The sequence below is a fragment of the Lithobates pipiens genome, unplaced genomic scaffold (assembly GCF_037356315.1).
Source record: "Lithobates pipiens isolate NorthernLeopardFrog02 unplaced genomic scaffold, aLitPip1_a1.2 Scaffold_92, whole genome shotgun sequence".
In the NCBI taxonomy this organism is placed as follows: domain Eukaryota; kingdom Metazoa; phylum Chordata; class Amphibia; order Anura; family Ranidae; genus Lithobates; species Lithobates pipiens.
The window spans coordinates 711,072-731,524 of record NW_027507915.1 but is presented as its reverse complement, the minus strand read 5'-3'; the positions used below and the strand labels follow the sequence as shown (position 1 = coordinate 731,524).

Genomic DNA, 20,453 nt, shown 5'->3' with positions numbered 1-20,453 from the left:
ACACAACCTGCATCCCATATCACCCTGAGATGTGCGTCCCAGTAAACATGGAATAATAATTAAATAATATGGAGCCACCCCATCAGGGCTTTTTATCCTCTCTGTGAGGTGCCATTCAAAGTGGCATAAATTTTAGGGGCTTCCTACTAGTTGGACTCCTTTAACACAGAAAAAATCACAGGCGGAAAAGTAACATAGACACTACCAATATTTAAAATAAAAAAAATTAAAAATAATTTGCAAATATTAAAAATTTTTTTTTTTTTTTTTTTTTTTTTAATAAACTACTGTAAATATTGTAAATTTACTTCTATTTAAAAGTTATCATTCTACGCTAGACAGAATAGTCATACCCATCAACTCATATCAAAAATAAATAATGCATAATGTGTCGGTACTAAGGTAAATGTAATTTCCAGACACCCATCGATGTCAATGAACTTCTATGTAAATATGATAATTATGTGTAAAAGTTGGTATGGGTAAGTATAGACCCTTCATAGAGGTAATGTAACAGTACGTACACAAGCCTCCATATCGTGGATGTCTTTATTAATCCATTCACTATACATAATACCCCACCGCCCAACTAGATATTACTAAAAAATTAAATTAAAATATTTCATTCAATATTTCCATTCCATATATTTGGTCGACACTTTAACTCCAAAGGGGTTAAATGTGGACCTAGATATTAATTGCTTTATTAGTGACTATTAACTTTTGGATTGGGCCTCTAAGGTTGAAATATTTTAATTTAATTTTTTAGTAATATCTAGTTGGGCGGTGGGGTATTATGTATAGTGAATGGATTAATAAAGACATCCACGATATGGAGGCTTGTGTACGTACTGTTACATTACCTCTATGAAGGGTCTATACTTACCCATACCAACTTTTACACATAATTATCATATTTACATAGAAGTTCATTGACATCGATGGGTGTCTGGAAATTACATTTACCTTAGTACCGACACATTATGCATTATTTATTTTTGATATGAGTTGATGGGTATGACTATTCTGTCTAGCGTAGAATGATAACTTTTAAATAGAAGTAAATTTACAATATTTACAGTAGTTTATAAAAAAAAAAAAAAAAAAAAAAATAATTTTTTAATATTTGCAAAATATTTTTAATATTTTTTATTTTAAATATTGGTAGTGTCTATGTTACTTTTCCGCCTGTGATTTTTTCTGTGTTAAAGGAATCCAACTAGTAGGAAGCCCCTAAAATTTATGCCACTTTGAATGGCACCTCACAGAGAGGATAAAAAGCCCTGGGGGGTGGCTCCATATTATTTAATTATTATTCCATGTTTACTGGGACGCACATCTCAGGGTGATATGGGATGCAGGTTGTGTATGCATTAATCCTTTGTATACATATATATATTTATGTTGGTTGATGTACAATATATATACACTGACCTTGTTCAAGTAGGGTTTTGCTTTTAGAGAGATAGCCTTGTTACTTTTAATGTGTATATAGAGTCCCGGTTTGTGTACTATATACACACACAGGGATTAAGTGATGTTTATGGTTTTGATTACCTTCTTCCTTTTTTATCCGTACTTATGGTTATTCCTGCAGTTATTTATAAATTGAGGTTAATTTTAATCGTAATTCAAAGTTTTTTAGGTTATATCTTTTCCTTTCATGTGCTGCTTGGGGCACCATGCCCACGTGGTTTTTGTAACTATTAGGTCGCTATGGATTTGGCGATCGTTTGTGCTTATGTGAACATCTCCTCCCTGCATTGACAATCAGGCTGTTTTGGTCCGGTTTCCATGACGATGTGCAGCGTCGTGGGGGCCGGACATTGTGTTGCTGTATGATTGGCTGGTGGGGAGAGGGAGTGTTGTATATACAGTATATTGGCCGCTTGCGTCGTGTAGCCACGCCCTCGGTTGAAGTCGGAAGTGACGAAACGCGTCAGAGCGTGGCCTACACGACGCTACCGGAAGTGATGTGTGCGCTCCACCGCTGACCACAGACCAGGAAGTGATACACAGTGTACACAGTGGAACACTGGCGAATGGTCCTGAGACCGGAATACTCGGTGAAGTACACGATTTTGTAATGCTGATGTTGTTTTAAGATAATGTACGCATATATTGAAGTGGGTGATTTTATGGAGTTGTGTGAACTTTTTTAAAAATAAAACAGTATTATGCTATATGCACACTTTGCTCACCTTGCAACGCTGATTAGATCACTATAGACACTTTATCCGCACACTTTTCAGTGATTTTTCGTACATTATGGCTTCTATAAAGGACTCTTTTTAAAGCGCTGTTTTAATACTGATATTCCCAGATATATACTGATAAATTGTTTGTATTACTTTTTATATATATATATATATATATATATATATATATGTGTGTATATATATTTTATACACTGCAGCTAACTGAATCAACTGCCTGCCTGAAGTATATTAGAAACAGTACACTGGGAATGGTCTGCAGTCAGATCTAGCTATCTGAATAAACCGCCTTCTCAAAGTAAATGAAATGACACTCTCTCTCTCTCTCTCCACCAGCAATACAGTACACAAGGCTGACGTGCAGGCGGCCTTATATAGTGTGGGGCATTTACTTAACCCCCTGAGCCATAATTGGCCATCTTTGCTGACAGCGCTGTGATTGGCCAAAGCATGCGGGTCTTAGTGCATGCTTGGCCAATCATCAGCCAGTAATGCACTGCGATGACGCAGTGCATTATGGGGCGTGATGCGCCACTCTAATTTTGTGTGAATGCCCCATAATGTTCGATCTTCGGCGAATGATCGAACAGCTGATGTTCGAGTCAACTCATGTTCGACTCAAACTCGAAGCTTATCCCTAATCCTTACACATAGTTGTCCTGCCCACATATTGTAGGCCACATGGACAAACCAGCAGATATGTGACGCATGTACTTTGGCATGTTATCAGTTTATTTATCTTATATTCTTTTTTGATAACAAAGGATGTGAATGTGGTAGTTTTTTTGGGTCTTTCTCTGATTCTGCTTCACATTTGGCATCTCCCACATGTGTAGAACCCTTTATGGTCCAGAAAAGTTCCCAATCTTTTTGGAGGGCCAGGTACATTTTTCACCAATCTATCCCTCAGATTGGGAGCTCTTTGGTAGACAAACCCTGGCCTGGCTGGTAGGAGCTTGGCCAGAGGGTTGTCTTGGAGAAGAATAGGCCATTTTTTAAATATTGTATTTCAAATTCCTTGTGTTGTCTGTGATAATCAGAAACTAACCCCATACTGAATTCATTCTCTTTTTTTGGTTTACCCTTCCCAATCTCCCTCCTGTCCATTGCTTCCAAATGTTTTCCTACTTCTCTCACTATATTTTCTTTATATCCTTTTGCCACAAATCTCTCTGTCAACACCTCTGCCTGTTTTGTGTACTCCTTTGTATCCTTACAATTTCTGCAAATCTGCATGAGTTGGCCCTTGGGTATACCCCTTAGCCATCTGGGATGGTGGCAACTATATGTGGGGATATACCCATTGTGTTCCGTATCTATAAAAAAGGTGCGTGTAGGTTGGTCTGCTTGTCTATATACCACTAAAAAGGAGATATGATATCGATCATGGTTGATCTCCTCTAAGAACCCTTTCAAGACTTCCTCCGTTCCCCTCCACAGGATAATTACATCATCGATATACCTTTTATATAATGCTATGCCTGGCCTAAATTTGTCATAGATCTATTCTTGTTCCCACTTACTTAAGAAAATGTTTGCCACACTAGGTGCATACTTTGCACCCATTGATATGCCTTTATGTTGGCGAAAGTACGATTTATCGTGCCAAAAGTAATTGCTCTTCATGACCAGTTCTAAGGCTTCGATAATAAATTTCTCTTGTTTACCTTCTAGTTCTGATGATCCATTTAGGACCCATTCCACGGACTCCAAGGCATCATCTTGTCTAATATTTGTGTAGAGTGAATCTACGTCTATACTGCATCTGGAATATGCAGTTCAGCTTTGGGCTCCAGTTCACAAAAAGGATATCGGGGAACTGGAGAAAGTGCAGAGAAGGGCAACCAAACTGATAAGAGGCATGGAGGAGCTCGGCTATGAGGAAAGATTAGAGGAACTGAATGTATTCTCTCTTGAGAACAGGAGATTATGAATGAATGAATGAATGAAATACTTGTATAGCGCACAATGCGAACTGAATCGCCTCTAGGCGATTAGGGGGATATGATCCGCCTCAGATTATGATACGCCTCAGATTAAGGGGGATATGATCAACACATAAAAATACATAAGGGGGGGATATGATCACCATGTATAAATACATAAGGGGGGATATGATCTCCATGTATAAATACATAAGGGGGATATGATCTCCATGTATAAATACATAAGGGGGGGATATGATCTCCATGTATAAATACATAACAGATTAAATAATATACACTGATTTGGGTTATTTTCACCTATGAAATGTAGCAGAATACAATACATATTACATAAGGAAATACATTTATGAAGAAAGATTATTTATTTGCAAAATTTTAAAACACAATGTTTTTTTCACAATTTTCAGTCTTTTTTTTATTTATTTAGCAAAAAATAAAAACCTCAGCAGTGATTAAATATCACCAAAAGAAAGCTCTATTTATGTGAAGAAAGAAAAAGGATAAAAATATCATATGTGTACAGTGTTACATGACCGAGCAATTGTCATTCAAAATGTGACAGAGCTGAAATTTGGCCTGGGCAGGACGGGGGTGAAAGTGCCCGGTATTGAAGGGGTTAAAAATGTGCTGGGGTCTCTCTTTTATTGTGTTGTGTATTGGGGTGCTCACATGTACCCGCAGATCGAGGCTCTCACCATTTTTTTTTTTTTTTTTTTGGGATTCACCGGGAGTCTTCAGGTGTCTTGTAAAGGAGATGTCTGGACTTCTGGGGTGTTGCTTCCTCTAGGTGAGCCTGCTCTCTGTTTGTGAATTGCTATATATGTCCCATAGTTGGGAACTCAGATAGTCCAGGGTATGGGACAACACTTATCAGAGGTGCCTTCATGCGGCAGTGCTGCTTCTACATGTACAGTATTTACAAACGTAGCAACAAAATCCTCTGTTTTTAACCTGAGTGACTGAAATAGATCATTATTATTATATTATTATTATTATTATATTATTATTATCAGGGAATTTTGCTCACAGAATAGGTGCAGGTACTCCCAACTTCTGAGTCACCTCTTGTCTCCGCCCCCTACCCACCTCCGAGCAATGTCCCTTAGTTCCACCCGCTACCCGCCTCTCAGTACCGCCCCTTTTGGAGAATATGCCACAAAGTATTAACCACTTAAGGACCGAGCCTCTTTCTGAGATTTGGTGTTTACAAGTTAAAAACATTTTATTTACTAGAAAATTACTTAGAACCCCCAAACATTATATATATATATATTTTTTTTCTAACGCCCTAGAGAATAAAATGGCGGTCGTTGCAATACTTTATGTCACACCGCATTTGCGCAGCAGACTTTTTTGGGGAAAAATAAAAAAATTTTATATTAAAAAATACAACAGTAAAGTTAGCCCAATTTTTTTTATATTGTGAAAAATAATGTTACGCAGAGTAAATTGATACCCAACATGTTACGCTTCAAAATTGCGCCCGCTCATGGAATGGCGACCAACTTTTACCCTTAAAAATCTCCATAAGCGACATTTAAAAAATTCTACAGGTTGCATGTTTTGAGTTACAAAGGAGGTCTAGGGTTAGAATTATTGCTCTCGTTCTACCGATCATGGCGATACCTCACATTGTGTGGTTTAAATGCTGTTTTCACTTACACGTTCGCTTCTGTGCGTGAGTTTGACGAGACGGGGCACATTTACATTTTTTTTATAATTGTTATTTATTTTACCTTTTATTTTTTATTTTTACACTGCTTTAAAAAAAAAATGTGTCACTTTTATTCCCGTTACAAAGAATGTAATAGAAAAAAATAGAAAAAACATGACAGGACCTCTTAAATATGAGATCTGGGGGGGGGGGGGGGTCAAAAAAGACCTCATATTTACACTAAAATGCATAAGAGTTATGGGCAGAAGTAACATTTTGATGTTGCTTCCGCCCTGCAGTGGTATGGAGGAGGGTGGGTGGGGGGGCATCTTCCCCTCACTTGTCTCCATGCCTAACTGGAAGAAGGATCTGATCGCCTCCGCCGCTACCGACGGCTCTGGTAAGCGGCGGAGGGCACCGGAGCTCGGAGGGAGGGGAGGCCCTCTCCTTCGCCGATAAAAGTGATCGCGCTGCAAATCCGCCACAGAGACCACTTTTATGTGAAAGAGGACCGCCCGCTGAAGAAGAGGATACCGGGGTTATGGTAGCTGCCATAACAAAGATATTCCTCTTCAAAGTAGCGACGTAAAATGACGGTGGGCGGTCCGTAAGTGGTTAATTTGTGATGTTAAGTAATTTATATGGAATGTGCTAATAATAACAAGAAAAACAGTAAAATGGATCCCCTGCAACCAGCAACAATAGACCTCCTCTCTCAGAGACAATAGAAACCTTCAGCAACAATAAATTCCCAAGCAACAATAGCTCCGGACAGCAAAAATAAATTCCCCCAGCAACAATAGATCCATTTCAGCAAATATAGAACCCAACAATAGCAACAATAGATCTACCAACACCTACAGTACACTTCCTCGGCAACAATAGACCCTCCAGCAACAATAGTTTCCCCCACAACAATATAGCCCACCAGCAAGAACAGATCAACTCCAGCAACTATAGACTCCCACTGGCAACAATAGATCTCCTATCAGCCAGTATGAATAAATCTTCTAGCAGTAGACCCCTTCATAAATTGTCGATCCCTCCCAGCAACCAAGAAACCCCAAACAACGAAAAAAAGCCCCCCAGCAACCCTAGACTTCCCCAGCAACAATACACCCCCCCCTTCCCGCAACAATAGATGCCCCAACAACAAAAGATCCCCAAGCATCCAGATTTATTAGCCCTTTAGGACACCCCAGTACCCCTTCTCATTACATACATTTAGTGCAGGAGGTGCCAGAACTGCGTTTCCCCATGTTCCTGCTGAAAAAAAAGCCCTATTTATTATTATTATTATTATTATTTTGGTGGGTAGTATAAATGTATATACAGTGCCTTGCGAAAGTATTCGCCCCCCTTGAACTTTTCAACCTTTTGCCAAATTTCAGGCTTCAAACATAAAGATATAAATTTTTTTTTTTTTGTGAAGAATCACCAACAAGTGGGACACAATTGTGAAGTGGAACGAAATCTATTGGATTTTTGAAACTTTTTTAACTAATAAAAAAATGAAAAGTGGGGCGTGCAAAATGATTGGGCCCCCTTGCGTTAATACTTTGTAGAGCCACCTTTTGCTGCGATTACAGCTGCAAGTCTCTTGGGGTGTCTCTATCAGTTTTGCACATCGAGAGACTGAAATTCTTGCCCATTCTTCCTTGCAAAACAGCTGGAGCTCAGTGAGGTTGGATGGAGAGCGTTTGTGAACAGCAGTTTTCAGCTCTTTCCACAGATTCTCGATTGGATTCAGGTCTGGACTTTGACTTGGCCATTCTAACACCTGGATACGTTTATTTGTGAACCATTCCTTTGTAGATGTTGCTGTATGTTTGGGATCATTGTCTTGTTGGAAGATAAATCTCCGTCCAAGTTTCAGGTCTTTTGCAGACTCCAACAGGTTTTCATCCAGAATGGTCCTGTATTTGGCTGCATCCATCTTCCCCTCAATTTTAACCATCTTCCCTGTCCCTGCTGAAGAAAAGCAGGCCCAAACCATGATGCTGCCACCACCATGTGTGACAGTGGGGATGGTGTGTTGAGGGTGATGAGCTGTGTTGCTTTTACGCCAAACATATCGTTTTGCATTGTGGGCAAAAAGTTGGATTTTGGTTTCATGTGACCAGAGCACCTTCTTCCACATGTTTGGTGTGTCTCCCAGGTGGCTTGTGGCAAACTTTAGACAAGACTTTTTATGGATATCTTTGAGAAATGGCTTTCTTCTTGCCACTCTTCCATAAAGGGCAGATTTGTGCAGTGTACGACTGATTGTTGTCCTATGGACAGACTCTCCCACCTCAGCTGTAGTCCTCTGCAGTTCATCCAGAGTGATCATGGGCCTCTTGGCTGCATCTCTGATCAGTCTTCTCCTTGTCTGAGCTGAAAGTTTAGAGGGACGGCCAGGTCTTGGTAGATTTGCAGTGGTCTGATACTCCTTCCATTTCAAAATGATCGCTTGCACAGTGCTCCTTGGGATGTTTAAAGCTTGGGAAATCTTTTTGTATCCAAATCCGGCTTTAAACTTCTCCACAACAGTATTACTGACCTGCCTGGTGTGTTCCTTGGTCTTCATGATGCTCTCTGCGCTTTCAACAGAACCCTGAGACTATCACAGAGCAGGTGCATTTATACAGAGACTTGATTACACACAGGTGGATTCTATTTATCACCATCAGTCATTTAGGACAACATTGGATCATTCAGAGATCCTCACTGAACTTCTGGAGTGAGTTTGCTGCACTGAAAGTAAAGGGGCCGAATCATTTTGCACGCCCCACTTTTCAGTTTTTTATTTGCTAAAAAAGTTTAAAATATCCAATAGATTTCGTTCCACTTCACAATTGTGTCCCACTTGTTGGTGATTCTTCACAAAAAATTAAAATGTTATATCTTTATGTTTGAAGCCTGAAATGTGGCAAAAGGTTGAAAAGTTCAAGGGGGCCGAATACTTTCGCAAGGCACTGTATACACTGTATATGTCATTGTTAATTTACATCTGCAGAAGCCAGTTTCCTGGCTGTCATGTTTATCCTCTTCCTTCAGCACTATGTGTCCCATGCCCTGAACAAGTAAAGGGATAAAGATTTTTAACTTTACAGATAAGCAGACTTGTTCCCAGCTTAAAGATTGGTGGACAGATTGGACAACAGGGAGGGGGGAGGGGGGGGGGGTGCACATATACTGATAACACCTATCATCCCAAATGGCCAATAAGCACTAAGCCCTGATGCCATGTGACTTATTCATGACATACAGTATGGCCGCCCTAACACGCAATGATAAGATTTTGAGAAGGCAGTTCATTACAATCACTAATAAAGCTAAACGCGCTAAAACATCTACAAATCCATTCCATACATTATATCGGGAGTCCTTCTTCTTCTTCTGGGGTGCGCTGGTCCTCATTGCCTGGTGGAGATAATAAATTCTCCCCAAATATATTTTGTATGATCTCGCCAATAGACTGTCTCAGCTTCTGCTTCATATCTCTCCCCATGAAGACGTAGAGTATTGGGTTGACGCAACTATTGAATGCGGCCAGAGACAGCGAGAGAAGGTCCAGGATGTACAATACCTCATTGAAAGTGTGTAGCAGGATTACTCTGATGATGTGGTAGGGGGCCCAGGTGATGAAAAACACGACAATAACACTTATTGACATCTTGATGGTTTTTCTACCTACTTCAGAAAATCTGATATTTTTTACTGCAAAAGCCAGATGAATGTAACAGATACAAATGATAATAAGAGGGATCAGAAATCCAAACGTTGCACATGTGAGATAGAAGAGCTCTAATATGTGAGGTTCTAAATAGCAGACGGTGATGTTACCAAAGGTGACATATGTATAGTAGATGGCGGTAGGCAGACACATCACGAAGGACAACATCCAAATAACCAAGCATATCATCCACGCCATTTTGATTCTTCGGTGATTTCGGGCCCACACGGGATGGACAACCAGAATCCATCGGTCAATGCTGATGGCCACCAGGGAGAAGACACTGGTGCCCATGTTTAGGGAAACGATGAAGGGTAAAATGTTGCAGAGGGCAGGACTTTTCAGCCATTCTGGGTAGAACAACTGCACTACAAGGAATGGAAGACACAAGCAGCACATGATATCGGCCAGAGCAAGGTTCCCAAACCAAACAGTGGTCACGGTCCGCTCCATCTTCACTCCAGTAACCCAAAGCACCAGAGCATTGCCGGGGAGACCCACAAGAGTGGTGATAGATAAAGCCAGGATGGTGATCATGAGCTCAGGGCTGTAAAACATGGTTGGTTCCATTTCACTGCTGACATTGAACATCTTGTTTACCTGTAAAGACATCAAGAGTTACTTCATCTGTCTGATAATTAATAAATTCAGGGCATTTTGTCTGCCATTCCGGCACCTATGGAAACCCTCTTCACCCGGACAGTGCGGGTTTTGAATGGGGTTTCCAGTGCAGGCGTCTCCCTCCCCTGCCTGCGCTGTTCAGCGCTCTGCCCGAGTCCCCGGCGCTGTGAGAGTTTTGCGGTGCAGTGTTGTGTAAAGCACACAGTGTGCTGTGAGGCGGGGGGTGGGGGTGGCGAAGCGCACCAGTGTCTGCTCAGTGCAGAGTCTGCAGACACACAGCCCCGGCCTCTTCCCCTCTGCAAGCCGAGTATGCATACCTCCCAACATTTTGAGATGGGAATGAGGGACACCTACTACCAAACGTATGTAGGCATAGGACACACCCCCTGCCACACCCCTTTAAAGGAGAATTAACCCCACAACACAAAATACAAAAACATAGTTGGGGGAGGGGCACACCCTAAAATGCGTTTGGATTCAAGATGGTGCTGCTACAAGACCAACAAACGGTACAAAACAGATTATAGCGCACTCATTCAAGAATGACATTCATCCTGCAAGGCTAGTTAACCACTTTCAGACCAGACCATTTTGCTGGCTTAAAGTGGTTGTAAACCCTTACAACCAACTTTGACCTACAGGTAAGCCTAGATTAAGGCTTACCTGTAGGTCCAAGAAATATCTCCTAAACCTACACGGGTTTAGGAGATATTTGTCGAAAGACAGGCACCGCTGTCTACGGCTTAGAAAGCGGTGCGCAGGCGCACCGAGAGCGCCACGGTCAACAGTGATATGCCACGAGTGGTGGCTCCCGTGCGCATGCGCCGAGTGACGTCATCGCGGCTTCGCCGAATGACAGCGTTGGAGCAGCGAGACCCACCGAGAAGAGGGATGCGCCGGACTACAGGGGACAGCGGTGACTTCGCTGGCTCCTGTGTCAGGTAAGTGACACATAATGGACTATGATGCGATGTGATGTGATGCAATTGGATGCGATGCATAGTAGTCCATTATGCTTTACCTTTGCAGGGAATGAAAGAGGAAGTAAACTCATCAGGGTTTACTTCCTCTTTAAGACCAGAGCACTTTTTGCGATTCGGCACTGCGTCGCTTTAACTAACAATTGCGCGGTCGTGCGACGTGGCTTCCAAACAAAATTGATGTCCTTTTTTTTCCACAAATAGAGCTTTCTTTTGGTGGTATTTGATTACCTCTACAGCTTTTATTTTTTGCGCTATAAACAAAAAAAGAGCGACAATTTTGAAAAAAATGCATTATTTTTTACATTTTGCTATAATAAATATCCCCAAAAATGTATAAAAAACATTTCTTCCCCTCAGTTTAGGCCGATACGTATTCTTCTACATATTTTTGGTAAAAAAAAAAATCGCAAAAAGTGATTATTGATTGGTTTGTGCGAAAGTTCTAGCGTTTACAAAATAGGGGACAGTTTTATGGCATTTTTATTAATCTTTTTTTTTTTTACTAGTAATGGTGGCGATCTGTGATTTTTATCATGACTGCGTCATTATGGCGGACACATCGGACATTTTTGACTCATTTTTGGGACCATTGTCATTTATACAGCGATCAGTAAATGTGTGTGCGCCGGTCTGGAAGTGGTTACAAACACCTGAACATATAAAAAAAATACGTGGGTTTGGTCACACTATACGGTCATATAGTGTTAAGCCCACTCACTGCGACAAAGTACCCCGAATTTTTGGGGGCCCCAAAAAAGGTTACTCCAATCCACAATGGCTTATTTTTACCACCACTATTCCTTTATATTGGCTTTTAAAATTTACAAATGGTGCAAATTTAGAATTTGGATGAAAGGTTTAGCTCTGGGAAACACTTTTTGAAAGATAAAAAGTGCATTTTATATACAACTATATAGATCAGTCCAACATGAGGGACAAATGAGGGGGAAAGAGGGACAGAGGGATATTGCTCCAAATCCAGCACAGTCCCTCCAAATCAGGGACAGTTGGAGGCTATGGAGTATGTGACCTGTCCGTAGTGCGGTTTGCACAGACAGAGCCTTCCTGACGCACAAGCCAAGGGACACGACCACTGGGTGAGTGCAGAGCTGAGGGTCCTTCCTTTCCTCGGCTTGACCGCGTTTTCGAGTGTATGGGTCCTCGCAAAAACCCTGTTGTTCATAATTGGCAATGGGTTGATTGTAAGGATAAGGAGAGGGTCCATATCCATTATATGTGCTGTCGGGATCTCTCATATCACCAAGTGGCAGAAATATGTTTTGTGTGGGGACTGAAGCATTGTCCTGATGTTGTGGACCCCCATTGTAAAACAACAATCGACATGGCGAAATATGAGAAGGAAATGTTTAGGATTTTAAGTGAACCAGGAACGTACAAGATACTGCCTAGCAACCCCACTAATGTTTACAAAAGACAATTGAGTGACCTCATTAATAGGGGTCATGAACAAAAAATGTTGAATAACAAAGAAAGAGCCTTTCTAGTCCCCCTATCTCCACGAATACCTACCATTTATTTTTTGCCCAAAATTCATAAAGATCCTGTTAACCCCCCCGGTAGACCAATAGTTAGTGGTATCAATTCAGTAACCTCCCGTATAGGCCCCTATATAGATTTTTATCTACAGCCCCTTGTTAGAAAAATACCATCTTATTTAAAGGATACAGGCGACACTATTAGGAAATTAGAGGGTGTCCATTTACACGGCCAATATATCATTGCTACTGCGGACGTTGCGTCCTTATACACGTACATACCACAAGGGAGAGGTATAGAGGTGGTACGCCATTTTTTGGATCAGGAGCAATCCCTTGCATCTTTTCAACATGAATACATCATTGAATTGTTAGAGTTTGCGACTGGCCATAGCTATTTTTGGTTTAATGGCCAATATTATTTACAACAAAGGGGTGTCGCTATGGGGGCAAAATTTGCCCCCAGTCTTGCGAACCTCTTTATGGCAAAATGGGAGGAGGATGTCGTCTATGCCCAACGGAACCCATCATGGGTTCTGTGGGTTAGGTATATAGACGACATCCTCCTCCTATGGGGTGGTACCCCCCCAAACACTCTCTGAGTTTTTTGAAATTTTGAACTCTAACGATAGGGGTATTGTATTGACCTATCAAATGAGTACTGAAAAAAATGTATTTCCTTGATCTCGAAATAGGAATAACAACTAACGGTTTTGAGTTTAAGACACATTTCAAATCCACTGATCGCAATAGTTTTATCTCTATGGATAGCTGTCACCATAGAACATGGCTGAGCTCAATTCCACAAAGTCAACTTATTAGACTTCGTCGGAATTGTACTGACCTAGAGACCTTTCATGCCCAGGCAAATATTCTAAAACAACGTTTTCTAGACAAAGGATATCAAGCAGCTGTTTTGGATGAACAACTACAAAAGGTTGCCCAAACCAACAGAGTCCTTGTTACAGGTCAAAACATCACAAGAATCTGGTGACAATTTCAAATGGGCTTTACTTGCCACATTCAATATTCAACATAGACAGGTTAAAACCATTTTGAATAAGCACTGGGATATCCTCAGGAATGATTCCATCTTGGGCCCTAAACTTCCTGAAAAAGCTAGAGTTCTCTTCAGAGGCGCACCATTCTTACAGAGTAAAATAGCACCTAATATTATCAACCCACCGGCTCGTCCCTCTTTCTTTCACAATCTTATTGGATATTTCCCTTGTAAGAGATGAGTTGTGTGCCAACACAATATGTCAGGGAGACAGAAGACTCTAGAATTTAGATCAACGGTCACTAATAAAAAATATTCCATTAAGTCCTTTTGCACGTGCAGTACTAGGTATGTGGTATATTTAATTACTTGCCCTTGTGGGGAGCAATATGTTGGTCACACCACGAGAACTTTTACCATCAGGGTAGGAGAGCATATTTCTTTGATTAAGAGTAAAGATCCCAAACATACTGTTCCCAGACATTATAGGGAGTTCCACAATAGTAACCCAGAGGGCTCTCAGTTTATTGTGATTGACAAATATACTCCATCGTTGAGAGGTGGGGCTATGATAAGGGGGGTCTCAAGACTTGAGACGTATTGGATTTATGAGCTCCAGTCCCACTCCCCGTTCGGTATGAACGTGGAGTGGGACATCAATGCCTTCATTGATGACTCTTGATACATTTGTATTTAGGTGACCAATTGTTTGATTTATTTTGTATATGAATTTTTTTTTTTCCTTTTTTATTGTAAACGGGATCTATCCCTTCGTGTCATTCCAGTGCAACACCTCTGTCCCTTTTTGGCTAGGCTTGGGGGAAACAAAAGATGTATTTTTTTGGGGGGTTGCTGGGTGGTTTTTATCTTGTGGTTTTGATGGTAATCTCTGCCATTAAGCAGAATATAGGGTTAGTATAACATTTAGGGTCACATGTCCATTTCAAGACAATTTCATTTATTTATATCTCGGCGGTGAGATATATATATGTTTTACATTTATGTAATACTTAAAATTGTCAGGTTTTTTCCTTAAAATTCCCTCCTAAATTTGTTATACGCCGGCGCGTGTTATACGGCGATAAATACGATATATATATATATATATATATATATATATATATATATGCATCATAGGTGTTGTATGTATATATATATATATATATATATATATATATATATATATATATATATATAGATAGATAGATAGATAGATAGATAGATAGATAGATAGATATAGTAACATGGGGGATGTTTAACTCAGTAGTAGATGCCTTTTCAGTAGACATGTGCATTCGTTTTCGTCCGAATGCATTTTCGTCCGAATTTCAGCTATTTTCGTTTTCGTTTTGACAAACGATAACGAAAGCACAAAATCCGAAAAACGAAAGATCCGACATAAATAAATGCTTTATTTTCGTTTTCATTGTTACAACAGTTCGATATAGAATAGGAGATTCGACGTGACTCTGACAACGTGTCTATAGAACCTGTGTTCGAATGTGCCTAACCTTACCTCTATTAGTCCAAGATTATATAGAGAAAATATTCGACAGAGAAAAAAGATTTGACAGAGAGAAAAGATTCTGCAAGATACTGTCCTAAAAAAGTGTTTGGGGACCCGGGTCCTGCCCCAGGGGACATGTATCAATGCAAAAAAAAGTTTTAAAAACGGCCGTTTTTTCGGGAGCAGTGATTTTAATAATGATTAAAGTGAAACAATAAAAGTGTAATATTCCTTTAAATTTCGTAGGGGGGGGTTGTCTATAGTATGCCTGTGAAGGGGCGCATGTTTCCCGTGCTTAGAACTGTCCCTGCACAAAGTGTCATTTATGCAGGAAAAAAAGTCCTTTAAAATCACTCGCAGCTATAATGAATTGTCGGCTCCCGTAATACAGAGAACACTCATTGAAAGTCATTGATAAAAAAATAAATAAATAAATAAATAAAAAAGCGTGGGGGTCCCCCAAATTCAATTACCAGGCCCTTCAGGTCTGGTATGGATATTAAGGGGAACCCTGCCTCAAATTTAAGAAAAAATTTGACGTGGGGTTCCCCCTAAATATCCATAACCAGACCCTTCAGGTCTGGTATGGATATTAAGGGGAACCCCGCGTCAAATTTAAAAAAAAATTGACGTGGGGTTCCCCCTAAAAATCCATACCAGACCCTTTATCCGAGCACGCAACCTGGCAGGCCGCAGGAAAAGAGGGGGGGACGAGAGAGCGGCCCCCCCTCCCTCCTGAACCGTACCAGGCCACATGGCCTCAACATTGGGAGGATGCTTTGGGGGTCTGTGACCCCTCAAAGCACCTTGTCCCCATGTTGATGAAGACAAGGGCCTCATCCCCACAACCCTGGCCGGTGGTTGTGGAGGTCTGCGGGCGGGGGGCTTATCAGAATCTGGAAGCCCCCTTTAACAAGGGGACCCCCAGATCCCGGCCCCCCCCCTGTTTGAAATGGTAAGGGGGTACAAAAGTACCCCTACCATTTCACAAAGAAAGTGTAAAAAATGTTTAAATAAAACAAACACACTTTTGAAAAATTCCTTTATTAAAAATAAAAAAATAAAAAAAAGATTCCAGCGGCGGTAATCCACTCTTGCTATCCATCGACGGACGGTCATCTCTCCAGCGATGTCTCATCTCATCCAGCGCAGCGCAGCATCCTTCTTCTGTCTCCGTGGAGGAGACACTACAGGCATTCCGGCGGCTGACGTTTGTTATATACGGAGGGCGGGGCCACCCGTCACCTGACCCCGCCCCCCTCTGACGCAAGGGGAAACCCGGGGTTCCCCGTGACGTAGGGGTGACCCGCACCCCTCTGATGTAACACAGGCAGGTTTCCGTTACATCAGAGGGGGGCGGGGTCACCCCTACGTCACGGGGAACCCCGGGTTTCCCCTTGCGTCAGAGGGGGGCGGGGTCAGGTGACGGGTGGCCCCGCCCTCCGTATATAACAAACGTCAGCCGCCGGAATGTCTGTAGTGTCTCCTCCACGGAGACAGAAGAAGGATGCTGCGCTGCGCTGGATGATATTAGACATCGCTGGAGATATGACCGTCCGTCGATGGATAGCAAGAGTGGATTACCGCCGCTGGAATCTTTTTTTTATTTTTTTATTTTTAATAAAGGAATTTTTCAAAAGTGTGTTTGTTTTATTTAAACATTTTTTACACTTTCTTTGTGAAATGGTAGGGGTACTTTTGTACCCCCTTACCATTTCAAACAGGGGGGGGGGGCCGGGATCTGGGGGTCCCCTTGTTAAAGGGGGCTTCCAGATTCTGATAAGCCCCCCGCCCGCAGACCTCCACAACCACCGGCCAGGGTTGTGGGGATGAGGCCCTTGTCCTCATCAACATGGGGACAAGGTGCTTTGAGGGGTCACAGACCCCCAAAGCATCCTCCCAATGTTGAGGGCATGTGGCCTGGTACGGTTCAGGAGGGAGGGGGGGCCGCTCTCTCGTCCCCCCCTCTTTTCCTGCGGCCTGCCAGGTTGCGTGCTCGGATAAAGGGTCTGGTATGGATTTTTAGGGGGAACCCCACGTCAATTTTTTTTTAAATTTGACGCGGGGTTCCCCTTAATATCCATACCAGACCTGAAGGGTCTGGTTATGGATATTTAGGGGGAACCCCACGTCAAATTTTTTCTTAAATTTGAGGCAGGGTTCCCCTTAATATCCATACCAGACCTGAAGGGCCTGGTAATTGAATTTGGGGGACCCCCACGCTTTTTTTTTTATTTATTTATTTATTTTTTTATCAATGACTTTCAATGAGTGTTCTCTGTATTACGGGAGCCGACAATTCATTATAGCTGCGAGTGATTTTAAAGGACTTTTTTTCCTGCATAAATGACACTTTGTGCAGGGACAATTCTAAGCACGGGAAACATGCGCCCCTTCACAGGCATACTATAGACAACCCCCCCCTACGAAATTTAAAGGAATATTACACTTTTATTGTTTCACTTTAATCATTATTAAAATCACTGCTCCCGAAAAAACGGCCGTTTTTAAAACTTTTTTTTGCATTGATCCATGTCCCCTGGGGCAGGACCCAGGTCCCCAAACACTTTTTAGGACAGTAACTTGCAAATTAGCCTTTAAAATGAGCACTTTAGATTTTGAACGTTGGAGTCCCATAGACTTTAATAGGGTTCTAAAGTATGCTATATACTAGCTCCGTCGAATCTTCTTTATACATTCGACAGACACCATAAGCCTTCAAAGACAGATTCGACCGTGATTCATGTGGATTTTCGGACGAATGCAATTTTTGAACGAAAAATGAAATAAATAAAAACGAATTTCGGGAGTAACTAAATAAATTAAGTTTTCAGACGAAAACGAAATTCCGAAACGAAATATTTTACTCTGCACATGTCTACTTTTCAGTAAGTTCACAGCGAACAGGAACTTTAGTTTAAGGGCATGGTAGCCCACTTTTATTAAAAGGAACAAAATAAAGTTCACACATGCACTTGGTTGCCCACACAGGGGTTCTTCTCCCAAAAACAATACATGAAAAATGCCAAGCCACCTGGCTCTCTTCAGCAGCACTGCCACCTAGGCTTTACACTTCAGCCCTCTTGGCCTTATAACAGGGTTCCCCTACAACTACTGTACCTCTTTTCAGCTTCCTTGCTGCTCAGGCCTTCCACTTCAGGCTCTCATCTGTCTCCTTAGATACACACAGCTTCAACACACACACAGCGTCTATGTAGAAAGCAGCCCCTCACTGCTCTGATCCTCATATTTGGGTCTCTGGCTTTCTCTAGTGCACACCCTATGGACTCCTGGAGACCTCCTGTCTCTCTGGTGGAGCCCAGAACCCTAATCCTAACTCTGCTATAAGCCCAGGTGCCCACCTGCTCAATAAACCAGCCAGACTCTTGGCTGTTCCAAAAACCCAGTCCCAGGATTGGAGATTCCATCCCACCCATAACGCTATGGAATCTCCGGGCTCCGGGTCCCCAAGTGGATTTTACAAACTTTGGAGGAAACTGATAAAACAGATTCCTCCACATTAAATACCCCTGGTGCCCCTCAACCTGCCTATCTGAGAAACCTACATACATTGTGACGAAAGGTCCCTACACTCTGATTGAGTGCTTTCGTCATATACCACTTCCTCCCAGCCTGAATATAGATATCAGATATTCCATCCGCTCACAAGCACAAAACAAGACGACACTTGCTTAGCTGCTCAACATGGACTGATTTATTAGGACCAAAATGACAAGTATTTATAATACAGTAGAAGGGGAGGTCCCCCCTCCTGATCATTTATTCTAACAATACAACTGTAGCCAGGAACATAATTAACCTGAGCTAATTATCTAAATCAACACTCAGACTAGTTGACTGAGAGATAAGACTTTTCGGCTTCTAACTCACTAACAATTCAATAGACATTACCATAAACATCAACACAGGGTTAAGTAGCACAAACAACAACGTGTGGAATACTCTTACAAGTCAGACTAAACTCATTTACATTGTACAAGACAACAGACAGGTGTCTGGAGTTCATGACATTAGCATCTGGCAGTGTGTGTCCCAACAGCATGAGGCAACACACATTATATATACATATATACAGCATTGAATCCAGGGGCCAAGTCCTGGGGGAAAAAGCGTGGGAACTCCCACCCAAGATCCCCTCCCCCACCAAAAAAAAAAAAAAAAAGGTATGCTCATATGCATATATATTTCACAGAAAATACAGTACAACATTTATTGTAAAGTGCCAGTTTACAAAAACAAAATAAGTTAACTTGTCAAACTGAATAATCAACACAATGGGTGATGATCTTTCCCTCGCAGGGAATTTCTAAGCCCTTGTACACACGGTCGGATATTCCGATGGACAATGTCCGATAGGACCGTGTTGTCGGATAATCCGACAGTGTGTGGGCTCTATCAGACTGTTTCCGTTGGAGTATCCGACGGACCAAGTTTTCCAACTTGGCTATAAAATTTTCCGACAACATGCTCCGATCGGACATAGTCTACTCCGACGGACAAGGTGCCACGCATGCTCACAATCATATTCGGACACGAAAGCGCTCCCTCAGGTAAAACTACCTGAGGGATCGTAATCGATATAGCACATTCGTCGCGCTGCAAAGTTAAAAATTCTTTCATGCAGCACATTCTCTTGTTATTTACAATGCTGCAAGAATGAACTTGTTTTGATGCTCATATTCACACACACTTCTCCTGAACGTATTTCTTTATTCTTTTTACTCATTTCAGCAATACAATATTTTAAATCGTCACATCTACACAATCTTTTAATTTTGTTTTTTAATCAACATCTCCTTTTTTGACAGTTTGCTCATCTTTGCATTTTGTTGGGTGTGTATTGTGTGTCAACTTACCACAACACCATTATTATCTTTTTAATTTTTTATTTTTTTTTATCTACAGGAGGTTGTTTGGTGTTGGTGCCCCCAGTTTGTTTGTTTCACTTTGTATTTTTGAAATGTACCTGCCTGCTCACAAATAAACTGTCCTTTTTGAAGTAAAACACATAGGCAAGTATTTCTTCAACCAAAAAAAAAACTTTATTTAGGTGTCAGTAACAAATAAAGAGGGAGGCAGCGCTGGAGAAACTGGGGAGATTAGCAAAGTCTTTGGCCCCCAGGGCACACATCAACTATTTAAACGCCAAAATTGGTGGCCTAAGGGCCGGTTCACACAGGGAGCGATGCGAGGCGACATGACTTGACTCGCCGCGACCTGACAAGTCGCCCCCGTTCTGTACAATGGAACCGTTCTGAGAGGAGCGACTCGAGTCGCTCCGACTCAGAAAA

The 20,453-nt window shown here is 41.6% G+C and overlaps 1 pseudogene; it reads right to left on the bottom strand.

Moving 5' to 3' along the window:
• Positions 1-9,171: 9,171 nt before the first annotated feature.
• Positions 9,172-10,146, bottom strand: LOC143973691 (C3a anaphylatoxin chemotactic receptor pseudogene; annotated as a pseudogene).
• Between the last annotated feature and the right edge of the window lie 10,307 nt (positions 10,147-20,453).